At 44.0% G+C, this 12,529-nt stretch overlaps 1 protein-coding gene across 1 annotated transcript in view; it reads right to left on the bottom strand.

Annotated features, from left to right (window-relative positions):
• lrfn5a (leucine rich repeat and fibronectin type III domain containing 5a) overlaps positions 1–12,529 on the bottom strand; it is a 109,294-nt gene that overhangs the window by 46,022 nt on the left and 50,743 nt on the right. The window contains exon 2 of the mRNA XM_068580470.1: positions 11,650–11,757. The gene's annotated coding sequence lies outside the window, so the exon portion shown is untranslated. The remainder of the gene's footprint in view (positions 1–11,649; positions 11,758–12,529) is intronic.

The following is a 12,529-nucleotide window of genomic DNA, read 5'->3' as shown; positions in this document are numbered from 1 at the left end:
GTACCGGTGACATTTGTCCTGTCAAATTGTCTCACAAACAATCCTGACAAAACACTCTCCACTGCTGTGCATCGCTGCTTTTCCTTTCCCTCGCTATTCTACCTGTGCACCATATGGAGCCGTGAGGGTTTCAAACCAGCGTGATAATACCGCTAATTACCAATAAAGCCTTGACATTTCATCTCTCGGCTCTCGAACGCCCACCGCATCAGTTAAGCTTGTTTACCACACGAGATAGTCCGACTGTAAGCAGAACGCGAGAACTAATAGGTTCAGTCGACGCTCATCGTAATAATAATAGCGCTGCTTTGAGTAAAAAAGGGATACACTGAGCATAATGACAAAGATGTCATTATAAATATGAACTGCACATTTTTAGATGTGAGCAGCTTTTCCCACCAGTATACTGTAATATATATATATAATATATTTATATATATATATATATATATATATATATATATATATATACAGTAATGGTTGTTTATGTGCTGGAATGTGAAGTATCGCCCCACTGCTGCTGGTGAATGCTGACAAATAGTCTGTTTGTTAAGTAGACAGTTTTCTTTTTACAGAAAAAACACACACACACACACACACACACACACACACACACAACTCATTAAGAAGGCGTAGGCAGCCCATTTTCCTGTTGAGGGACTTGACAGCATATTTCTCCAATGACTAGAGTCCTCCACATCCATATTTGGACCACCGCCGTGCACTTCCTGTCTGACCGTTCCGCCTGCATCAGCGTTTAACAAAAGGCACAATGGGACAGACGGCTTAAGAGAAACAAAAACAGGCGGAAAAAGGAGAACAAATCATGGACGCAGTGGAGCAAAAACTGACCTAATCTATTTTTGAAACGCACATCTGCTTTGTGCGTGAACTCGTTTTGTTTATGGAAAGATCAGTTTTATGTTCATATATTTTGCATATGTTTGTATACATCGCATGTATGTATATTTAATCCATTTCCTCCCAGGGCACCCGGACGGCGGGACGCTGCTACGTTCGCCAGTTCTCTCGTTGGCGCGGAATACATAAAGACGATCTTACGCCAAACATATCCAGCCACAGAGGACATGGAAATGAAGAGCAGCATGGTTAATACATGGCCACACTCTTTCAATGCCAAGCATCACTGTTTTTCCCACAGTCCTTTGCACTCTGCTTCGGCATGTGGAGGGATGCAAAGCCACAACAGATTCACTGTTTGGGGAGTGGTTTCGAAAACTGTCAGGTATTTTACTTTGAAAAAGAGGAACACCATTCAAATGAATAAATGTGATAGGATGAATCCATGGCCCGAGTTTAATTCATATTTGAGCGTGAGCTACTGTCTCTCGTACCACAGACGGTCTCAAACATCTGATGTCATCGAGTAGAAAGTCTGGCGCTGCGTCTTACAAGATGAATTTGTTTGTTTGTTTTTGTCGCAGCCCGATTCTGAAACATTTGCATAAACATATATATTATAATGATGAGAAGAAATGGAGGGGGAAATCAGCAACGTTACGTGGTGAGAGGAGATCTGTCAACAACAATAATACTTCTTCTTATTCGTTGTCTTTGGGGAAATTCAAAGACTCTACACTTAAAGACATCACAAATTGTTCCTCATCAAAGAGTTTTAACTCTCACATTTTAAGGTTTTTATGTTTATTAATATGTCTCAACTGTCTTGGACTAAAGGTATCGCAGCTAAAAATGGAACTAGCTCCCTTTCAATGCATAGTAAGCAAAGTATATTATTTAGCATGCGAGGCCAAACACAGTCTTAATTAGAGAAGAATGACCACAGCATGACCTCGGATCACACCGGCGTTATCCTTTAATCTCCACGAGAAAACACATCTCCACCAAAGATGGGAAGGATCCAGCTCAACACACGCTTCTTGTTAGGGATCCAGGATGTGCTGGAGCATCTATTTTTACCCGCAGAGAGACACAGAACGGCGAAGGCGGATGGGAAGGTACCGACACACTCACATCCACCATGTTAAAAACCAGGGTGAGAAAGAGAATGAATGCAAAACCAAAGGGCTCAACAACAAAACAACAAGATTATCAGAAATAAAGGCGAGAGAAAGACAGAAGGAGGTGAAGAGTGGGGGAGAAGCGGGGGGAATCAGAGAGGAGGGGGAAAAAAGAGAGCGCGAGTGGGCACAACAGAGACCGAAGGCAGGGGAAAGCAGCAGACATGTTGGTGAAGGCGCATTAGGCTTTGGGGAAGCAAGCAGAGCATCTGCAAGCTGTCGGACTGAACACATCGGGTTTAAAGAGGGAAACGGGGGCAGCTGAGGGAACAGAAATGTGGAGAGTTTGACGTGCGTTAATGAAACAGCTATATTAAACAGCACAACGGGGAACGCAGCCGACGCCTTGTAAACAGAGATGATTCCTCTCGTGGCTGCAGATCCGCAGCAGCAATCCAGCCAAAGCAAAGACCCGAAAACACACGCATGTTATAGCAAAACACATCTCGGAGTTCTGCACACGCGGTATGTTACACGATGACCGACGACAACTACGGCAGATTGTGAGAGAATGAAACAGGAAGGAGAAATGATTATCTTTGGATACACGTGTCAGAATGCATTTTACCAAACCTCATGCTATTCTCCAAAGGATACATACTGTATATAAGTATTTATTCTCACTTCGTTTCTACATTTTAGGAAGCCATTGTCTGCAGTTCACACTAGTATGTTACTGAACGATGTTCTGTGTGTAACACAATGTTGTCATGCTGAAGATTTGAGCTGAGACTCCTCAAAACATTTTTTTAAGAAAGCTGGCTATTGAGTCCACTGTTGGCTGACTCTATTTCCCCACAATGCAATGCACGGAGGAGATAGAGGTGCCTGTGCAGGACAAATATATTCAGTTTATGTTCCCACTGTGAAGTTTAGAAGTTACAGTTTCATTAAAGTTATTTGGTGTAGAATTCATTTCTTGTTCACCAACCGTAGACAAAAGGTTTATGAGGTTTAATCCTAATCCCCATGTTGTGAGCATAGCACAGTAGGGCTGTTTATGGTAGTTTATTGCTCAAACTAACTACAATATGAATCTCATGGGTTTAAAGTCTCCATAGAAACATTCTAGCTGTAACTGTAACACACATCCATGAGACCAATGCAGCACACAAACACACGGCGAATACAAAATACACACATACACAAACACACGGCGAATACAAAATACACACATACACAAACACACAGCGAATACAAAATACACACATACACAAACACACAGCGAATACAAAATACACACATACACAAATACACAGCGAATACAAAATACACACATACACAAATACACAGCGAATACAAAATACACACATACACAGCAAATACAAAATACACACATACACAAATACACAGCGAATACAAAATACACACATACACAAATACACGGCGAATACAAAATACACACATACACAAACACACGGCGAATACAAAATACACACATACACAAATACACAGCGAATACAAAATACACACATACACAAATACACAGCGAATACAAAATACACACATACACAAACACACGGCGAATACAAAATACACACATACACAAATACACGGCGAATACAAAATACACACATACACAAACACACAGCGAATACAAAATACACACATACACAAACACACGGCGAATACAAAATACACACATACACAGCAAATACAAAATACACACATACACAAATACACGGCGAATACAAAATACACACATACACAAATACACGGCGAATACAAAACACACACATACACAAACACACAGCGAATACAAAATACACACATACACAGCAAATACAAAATACACACATACACAAATACACAGCGAATCCTCCTAAAACAATGAGAACAACACTGTAATCTTTCGTGCCATGAATGACATTACATTACATGTCATTTAGCTGACGCTTTTATCCAAAGCGACTTCCAATAAGTGCATTTAAACGTGTGTACAAACTCAGAACCACAAGAATCCAAACAGTACAATGTCTTTCATGAAGTTGAACTACAAAGTGCTATCAGTTTGAGCCATTGAGGCACCAACAGCGGGTGAAAGAGCTGTGTCGCCTCTTCATACCACGTGGCCTGGCTGGCCTCCATCACCTGGCCCACGGTGACATTGGTTATACGTGACCGTTATATAGTGCCTCGCTTTGTGCAGTAAGTAAGACTGATGAAAGCGAGCAGCCGGGGACACGAGTGTGTACCAGCTGCAGCGAGGTCGCTTCAGGTCGCAGCGCTGATAAAGACTCACACGGATGTGATCGCATCACCAGCAGCACATTGTCAGACCGGTTAAGACAACAGAGGAGACAAAGTGATGGATGTGACGCCGAGAGAGAGGCGGAGGGAAGGAGAGTCGGCGGGATGGAGACGGAGACGGAAATAGAAAGGCAGGCGGAGGAGACGGAGATGGAGGAAGAGGCAGAGCTGGGTGGAAGAGAGGTGAGGAGGGAGGGAAAATAAACTTTGGAGAAAAAAAAGGCCTTCTTTGAAATGCGCTCGAGTGTCGACGGCGGAAGAGTTCAGCATGTAAACTCCATACACCTCACCGAGTGTGTGGGAGAACTGCTTTCTAAATACTACACACGCACACACACAAGAGTTCCCTATATGTGAGTTGTACCTGTCAAAAACACACAAATACTGTGTTTATGTAATGTCTTTCTGGGGAAACAATGCTCCACGATAACACGCATTTCAAGGGTAACCACCAACCTGCAGCATTGTTTGGCTACTAAAACCTCAGATGTTGAAATACACAGTACATACGACATCATTTAGAGCTCTGGATCAATCCACTTTGAATCCACCTGTCTGGATCCATGCGCTACACAATCCCCTCTGATTTTACTGGAGGTAAAATTGTTCAAGTTCTGCATTCAAGTTGGGCAATCTCCCAAAAAATCTGTCACTCTCCTGAGCAATTGGAGATCAGATAACTGCCGGAGTCCAGAGCAGTGGTCTCAAACTGTGGGGCGCGGCCCTCAAGTGGGGCGTGGAGGTATCACAGGTATTACAGATGCAGATTGTTAAAAAAAAATACATATATGTATACTTTTTTTTTTTAAGAATCCTTTATTAATCCCACAGTGGGGGAATTATTCTCCGCATTGTTCCATCCTCAGTAATGAAGGATCTCTGTGCTGCTGTGAAGCTCTGGGGCTTCAGTGTCTTGCTCAAGGACACTTCAGCATGAAACTATGGGGAGAAAACAGGGATCCAACCGGCTTCCTTGGTAATCTTTTTTTGCCAAATATGAGTTATTTTTAAACAAAGTTATAAGAAAGTGATTGCACATGTCATTAGTTTTTTGTCAGATGGAGCAATCTGCTTTACTTGAAAGGGATTTCAGTTTTCTTGAATCTATTAATTAAAAAAAGCACAGATGAAGGAGTCTCAAAAAGTTGGACCATTTTGTTCCAATGTTGTTGGGTCGGTGGCGTGACAGAAAAAGTTTGAGACCCGCTGGTCTAGAGTAAAATTCATATAAAATTATACATGAAAAAAAGTCTAAACATTGCACTACAGAGCTGTGAGTGTGACTCCAGACCTGAAATAACATATTTAAAATCCCGTTTTTTGATTTTACACCAAATGAACTGTTTTCCAAAGTCAAATATCTCAGTGATGAACTGCGACCTCGGTTGTATTCAAATGTCATCTTTAAGTAAACATCCGTGATTGAATTCCACAACGCAGCAGATTAATGTGTTTGCCTCTCCTTGCCTCCATTTCCTCTGATCTAATTATTGCCATAAATCAATGGAGTCCCAGCCTGTACAGCCCATCAAGCATTTAAGGAAGAGTGCGTTGCTTTTTACTCATCCATGAATCCAGCTTGTGCCTTTAGGACCTGCTCTGTTTTACCTCATCACGCGAGGAGGGATGAGCTCAACGTCAAATAAATAATACAATATACATTACAGTCAAAAAGATGTGGACACACAATGGACTTCACATCATAGACGGCTGTGTGAGCGATGTCAGCGATGGTGTCTTGACTCATAACACGCATCTGCTGAGATTAATTGTGTCTTGAAATAGTTTTAATGAACTCATCTGCATCTCTGCACGTACGTAATTGCTCTCCCTTCCACTGCTCGATTTCTGTAAAAACGTTTTTTTCGCTGTCATTAGGCAGTATTGCCTCAACAGTTTCGATTTTCCGAAACCTGTTTGTATCTAGAAATGTCGTCGCGGGCAATAAAACACACAATGTGAAGACAAACGCAGCCTCTGTCTGTGTCACGAGCCTGCACTGTTTGTCCATTCGGTTGTCATCCGTCAGTGGTTTCCAGCCAGGCTGAGGGCTTTCAGTATAAAACAAACAAGTATGGCTACCCTCACATCCTGTTTTACACACTCCATTTCCTGCCGCCGCCTAGGGTGAGCGAACAATTTCAGAGAGGGAGTCAGACGGGATATGATTGTGTGCGATGTGATGAGGTAGGGGAGGGAGACAGAAACGCTTCCTACACACACACACACACACACACACAAACACAAAGAAGTAAATCCTGAGGGGCGTTGTTTTTTGGGACATACTGTTGCATTTCAAAATCTCACAAACAAGAAGAAAGCGCCCGGTGCAGCAGCAGTATGCGACAGCACGCTCTTCATGTGGAAGTCCAATACAGTGAACAGCAACTCTGTTATTCATACAGCAGTGCGGAAGTTACACTTCTGCCATATAGTCTGGTTGTTAAATCCATAAAAAAAATAAAAAAAACACAGATGGAAACAACAACAACAGCTGTGGCAGCTGTAGATCTTTCAGGGAAACTTCTCAACCAAACCTAAAGGGCCACAAATCAATGATCTCTGTGAGGTCTGTCTGACATCTCCTCTTATTGTCCGGTTACTTTAACAGGACTGTTTAGGATCAATGAACCAAAGTAGTTTTGTTCTTAACATTCACATCTGATGATGCCAACAACATCCTTAACCATGAAAATAACACCTTTTATATTTTAATGATGTAAACTGAATACATCTGAATCACCAATGCCTCCCTTTGAGCGCGACAAGTGGAAGAGCTAACATGTTGCTTTTATAGAAGCTAAACCGCAACAAATATGGATATAAACATGTTGTGTTTGTTCTTTTTTTTTCCAAACATGTTTTACTTTTGGGCTTTGCATCACTCTGGAGTCATTGGAAATGTGTTCATCGCACAAATCACAAACATTCCTCCACAGCAACCACTGCAAATCTACAAAATAATAGAACAAAACTTACCTACAACGAGCCCATTTGTCACCAGAACCAACAACGTTATCGTCACCTGTCTCATCTCGGATAATTGTTATTTTATGTTGGCTTATGAAAAGCAGCTCCTTATTCTTTATGCCTTTCACTTTGTAAATGCAGCAATACATGCCAAGTGTGAATAGATACGTAAAAAATCGACATGGTGTATGTGAATCAGTTATAGATATGCATACTTGTGCCATGTGTGTCATAGTTGGAGCGGGTTATGATGATTTTTATGATTTTGGGGAAAGAAAACAAGTTCTTCTTGGTCAACCACGCAATGTTGAAAGCCTTTCTTCTATTTGGCACAAACCTCTCGTACGTGTTTAGTTTCCGAGTCTTTGTCTCATAATGCATACTGTCTAATGCCGTGTTAAATTGCTTTCTTTTGTGTATTTTACATCAGATCGCTGCGCCCTGCTGGTGTGTAAGTGCTTGCCTGCTGTTGCTGACCAAGGGGAATGAAAAAGAGAGAAAGAAGAGAACACTTTGGGAGTGTTCGGCATGACTAACAACACATGAAAGCAAGCAGAGGGAAAGAAACAGGGAGTTTTAAGCATGACTAGCTCAATACCTTGGGGTGTGTGTCTTATGTATTTGCATTTCTTCTCATGTATAAATTCACTTCCTTCCTTTGCTTTCTTCCCTTTTATCTCCCCCCCGCCCCCCCTCCAACCACCACCCATGCCTCCCCCCCTGCCTCACACCTATTATCCCTTGGGGGCCGGAGGCGAAGCAGGTGGGAGAGGTTAGCTTGGTGACCCGGGCCCGGATGGCCCTCGGCAGGTCTCGGCTGCCAAACTCCCCCCCAGGGATCCAGGCAGTCTTTCAACTCTCTGAGAGAGAGAGAGAGAGAGAGAGAGAGAGAGAGAGAGAGAGAGAGGGGAGCATACACAGCCTGGCGAGGTAATCACACACACACACATGCACACACACACACACGCATGCACACACACACAGGCTGCCAGAGAGGGAGGTAACGAGTAGGCTAACGGAGGAAAGCGGGAGATGAGAGGACCGGGGAGGAGAAAAGAAGATTGGATGTGATCGAAAGAGGAAAAAAAAAGGAAAATTAAGGAGGTAATGGAATACGGGATGAAGGTGAAAAAGTAAAAGAAATGTGACATTACGAGGAGGAAATGGCGAGTGCAAAAAAAAAAAAAAAAAAGAAGTGATATCAGGATGGTAACAAATGAGACGGGAAAAGGACTTTGAGTAAAAAACATGGAAAAAGTAGAGGACAAAGTATTATAAGAGCATTAGAGGAGAAGAAGAAGAAGAAGAAGAAGAAGAAGAAGAAGAAGAAGAAGAAGAAGAAGAAGAAGAGCAGGACGGTTCTCTGGTCGATTTTAAATTGTGATAAAGGGACCAAATACAAATAAAATGTAACTAAATCTCTGAAGAGGGTGATGCAAAGGTCAAGCCCATCCATCCGCCCTTTCATTCATCTACTTCCACTTCACGTACTCTGTCCGCCCTACACACACACACACACACGCCCGTCAATCCATTCTGAACTCCTTGTACTTTCAGTCACTCATTCATCCCCCTCTCCATCTTCTCCCTTTTTATCGGTGCTCCCTTCCCTCCATCCGTCCACCCATCCATTCATCAAAGTGAGTAGGGGACAGAGGGAGACTTGACTTTGACTTTGATCTGTTTTGCTGAGCTACTGAAGGCTTCAGCACGCACACACACACACACACACACACACACACACACACACACACACACACACGCACACACACACACACACGCTCAGGAGCGATCCAGCCCAAAAGAGAGCATTAGTTCAATTTGCTTTCGGTTGCCGGTTGAATTCTCCCACGGGCATAGAGGCCTCCGAGTGAACTTGCAAAGCAGTGCGATGTGTGGCACTTTGTTCATGAAAACAGATGAAATAAACAGAAGCTGCTGTTTGATCGCTCATCTCTCTCTCTCTCCCTCTCTCTCTCTCTCTCTCTCTCTCTCCCTCTCTCTCTCTCTCCTCCTGTCTGTCTTCACATCTCTCACTCCCTCGCACCCTGAAGCACAGAGAAGCCTCACCCCCATGTGTCTGCACATTAACAAGGAAGGATGACTGACAGCTACTGAAAAGGCAACAAAGAACACACACACATGCTGTATTTATATGTTATATGTATATATTTACAGGCATATACATACTGTACCATGCATGAAAGGCTTGCCTATTGCCTATCAACTCAAACCATCAGTCAATCATCAAAACGTTACAGATTATATTGTTGCGTAAATGATCAGTGCTGCAGGTTTGATGCCAGCTGTGGACTTTTGTTTCGGGTCATATCTTCTTCTTTCTTCCCGTTCCCAATGTCCTCTCTGCCTCGTCACTGTCATTTGCACAATAAAGGCAAAAAAAAGGCCCCAAAGAATCGTACAATTATTGTCGATGAAATGTAGGTAAAAGAGCTGTTACCCCCATTAGAGTCAACATAGTGGATGTTGTTGCATTTGAAATGAATTCAACACATGTGATTATGATATCGTTATGGCCTAAGTGTGGGATATTTCCAATGCTAAACATCCTCGCCGTTGCGCGCCTCGACTACGTCACGCTGCTGTTCACATTCACATCCGTGCGACACGTCATGCCTCCATCATTCGTGACGGTGACCTTTGACCAACAAACACAACACAAACGTTGGTGCTTGAGTGTCAGTGGACGTCAGGGCCCGACATGGAGAAATGCCTCAATCAATTCCTGAGATGTGGCGCTCTGCGGGAAAGGGATGTGAGGTAACAGTGGCCTTGACCTTTGACCTTCAACATCTAATGGATTCATCCTTGAGTCAAAGTGTCTGCTGGCGCCACATTTACAACTCAATGTTTATATATATATATATATCTTCAGAATGATTTTATCTATAAATGCAACGTGAAGGTGCTCATGAGTGAGAGCTCAGAAGAGTGAGCTTCCCCTCTGTAGCCGCGATTGTATCTCAGCAAACAGATCTTTATGGTCACAAGTAAGTCTGAGATTTGTGAGGGTCACGGGTTCCCGATGTGAAGCTCACACACGCGTACACACCTTAGGTTGACCGAAATTATTCCTTTGAAATGAAGGTTAGATAGATAGGTGGATTGTTGGATAGAGAGATTCCTAACTCTCTTCATTCGCTCACCCCTCTACCTTCCAATATCCCCCCCGCTATCATCTCTCCTCCCCCACTCACTCCCCCCTCCTCTGGCAGAGTTCAGCCACATCCCAAAGGGACGTATCGAGGTTAGAAGTGTAGATCTGAAAGCCAGCTGAAGAGAGGAAAAAGAAAGAGCGGGCTATGGAAAAGAGAGAGAGAGAGAGGGAGAGAGGGAGAGAGAGAGCGCAGATCGGCAGCGGAGTCTCAGGGGAGTAAGGAGGTTAGAGGTGGATCTCTGACAGAGAAAGCCGATATGAAAATGACAAGCTACCGTAATCCCGCCTGAAAACATTAGCGGGGAGATAAGAGATGATGGAGAGAGAAAAAAAGGAGCGTGAGCAAGAGACAGATGTGAAGGCGTTCAAACTAAAAAAAAGGAAGAGACATCATGCCATTAGTCAGGCCAAGAGACTCTTACTGAAGTGGGCCGTCTTGATTTCCCACAGCAGAGCCTGGCACAACCAAGAGACCGGGCCAGCCCGGTTTTAACTCCCGGTGCTGAAACACGGCTGGTCCGGTCACCACGGCCAACTCACAGAGAACCAAATCGCACTGTTCGGGTTTCCGCCACGGCGGCGTAGTTTCCACTAGATCTCCGTTTCCACGACCGGGCCGAATGATGAAGGTAGCCTCGTGTTCAGGTGACAAATACAAAGCCTTCCCGTGACCCAGATCCAGCCTGCGTTCTTTGACCACTGCGACCTCAAATCTCTGTTTGGAAGACGTTTTTCTCCCAAGAGGAAGACACTTCTACCACAAGCGTCCACGGTCGGAGACATGGAGGACGACGCTGACATTCTCTGTTTCTTGCTCGCTCGGAGTTTGGATGAAATGTTTCGATTCCACTCTCTCGTTGGTGCATAGACAGACAGAAAGGCATTAAGCCTTCTAGCCCACATCTCGGTTGTGTGGACGCAATGACTTCTCATAAAACACAGCTTGCTCTTGAATGTTAGTCCAGGTCAAGCAAACACAATGTAACACACTATTACAATGAGCTTTAGAGCTACTGATGCCCGCTTTAGCTAACTTGTAACAGAGCTTGCTGGTTATGCTAAGCTAAGCTTGCTGGTTGTAGCATCGCTTTCAGCAGACAAACATGAGAGTGGTACCAACAGGGGAATCACTCTCATCTAACTGAGCGAGAAAGCCAATGTGTGTATTTCCCAACATGTCAAACTGTGTCTTTAGATCCATGAACTTACCTTTAGAGATGTAAAAGCGGATCAGACTCGGCCACAGGTTTCACATGGTACCACCGCTAAAACATCGGGGATGAGGGTAAAGGTCCTAAATCTTCTCTCCGTCACTCACTGTGGGACAGGAAGCAAAGAGGAAAAGACGGGCGTTCAGTGATGGACTCAGAAAGCAATAAGACAACAACAACAAGAAGAAGAGTGTGAATCCCTTTCAGCGTCTCCACACCACAACATGGTTTTCATATTTCTCGGGCTATTCAGCGCACAGTGACCGCTGTAGCCTGCGGGGTTCTCCGGCATTGACTGGGTTCAAAGCAGCCTAATTATAAATAAACTGCTTGGTTGGCCTTTAACTGAGAACAAAAGCGCTGCAACTGTGCAGCGTTAACCCACGAGGGGGTGTGCTCGTTGCAAACACACACATCCTATAGGATCAACCACCCACACGGGCCTCACATGCTGTTGCCGCTGGATCTCAATGTCTTGGACAACCCTTCCCATTGATCCAAAGATATCCCTCTTCCGTCCTCCCTTCCTTCATCCTTCTCCCCTTTTCCCCTGTCTCTATTCATCCGCCCACATCTCTTCGTTTTATCCCGTTTTTTCCCCCATTTGGATCTGTCTCCTTTTCCACCCCGTCCGTGCTTCACGTCTTCCCTCTATCCCTTCCTCCCCACCTTTTATATGTATATTTTCTTCGGCTTCTCTCCTTCAAAGGATAGAGGACACAGCTGAAACAAAGGCTGCTTCTATACCAGCTGAGCCAGCAGGATGGAGGGAGAGAGGGAGGAAGGGAGGGATCAAAAATGAGGGAAGGGTGGAAAAGAACGAGGGCAAAGAGTAAGGTGGAGGGGAGGGTGAGCAGCACGGGGATGAAGACTAAATG

Source organism: Clinocottus analis, unplaced genomic scaffold (genome assembly GCF_023055335.1).
Source record: "Clinocottus analis isolate CAN_PGR_092001 unplaced genomic scaffold, fCliAna1.0.p SCAF_17, whole genome shotgun sequence".
Lineage (NCBI taxonomy): Eukaryota > Metazoa > Chordata > Actinopteri > Perciformes > Cottidae > Clinocottus > Clinocottus analis.
Note: the sequence above shows the minus strand (reverse complement) of the source record. Positions and strands in the feature narration are given on the sequence as shown.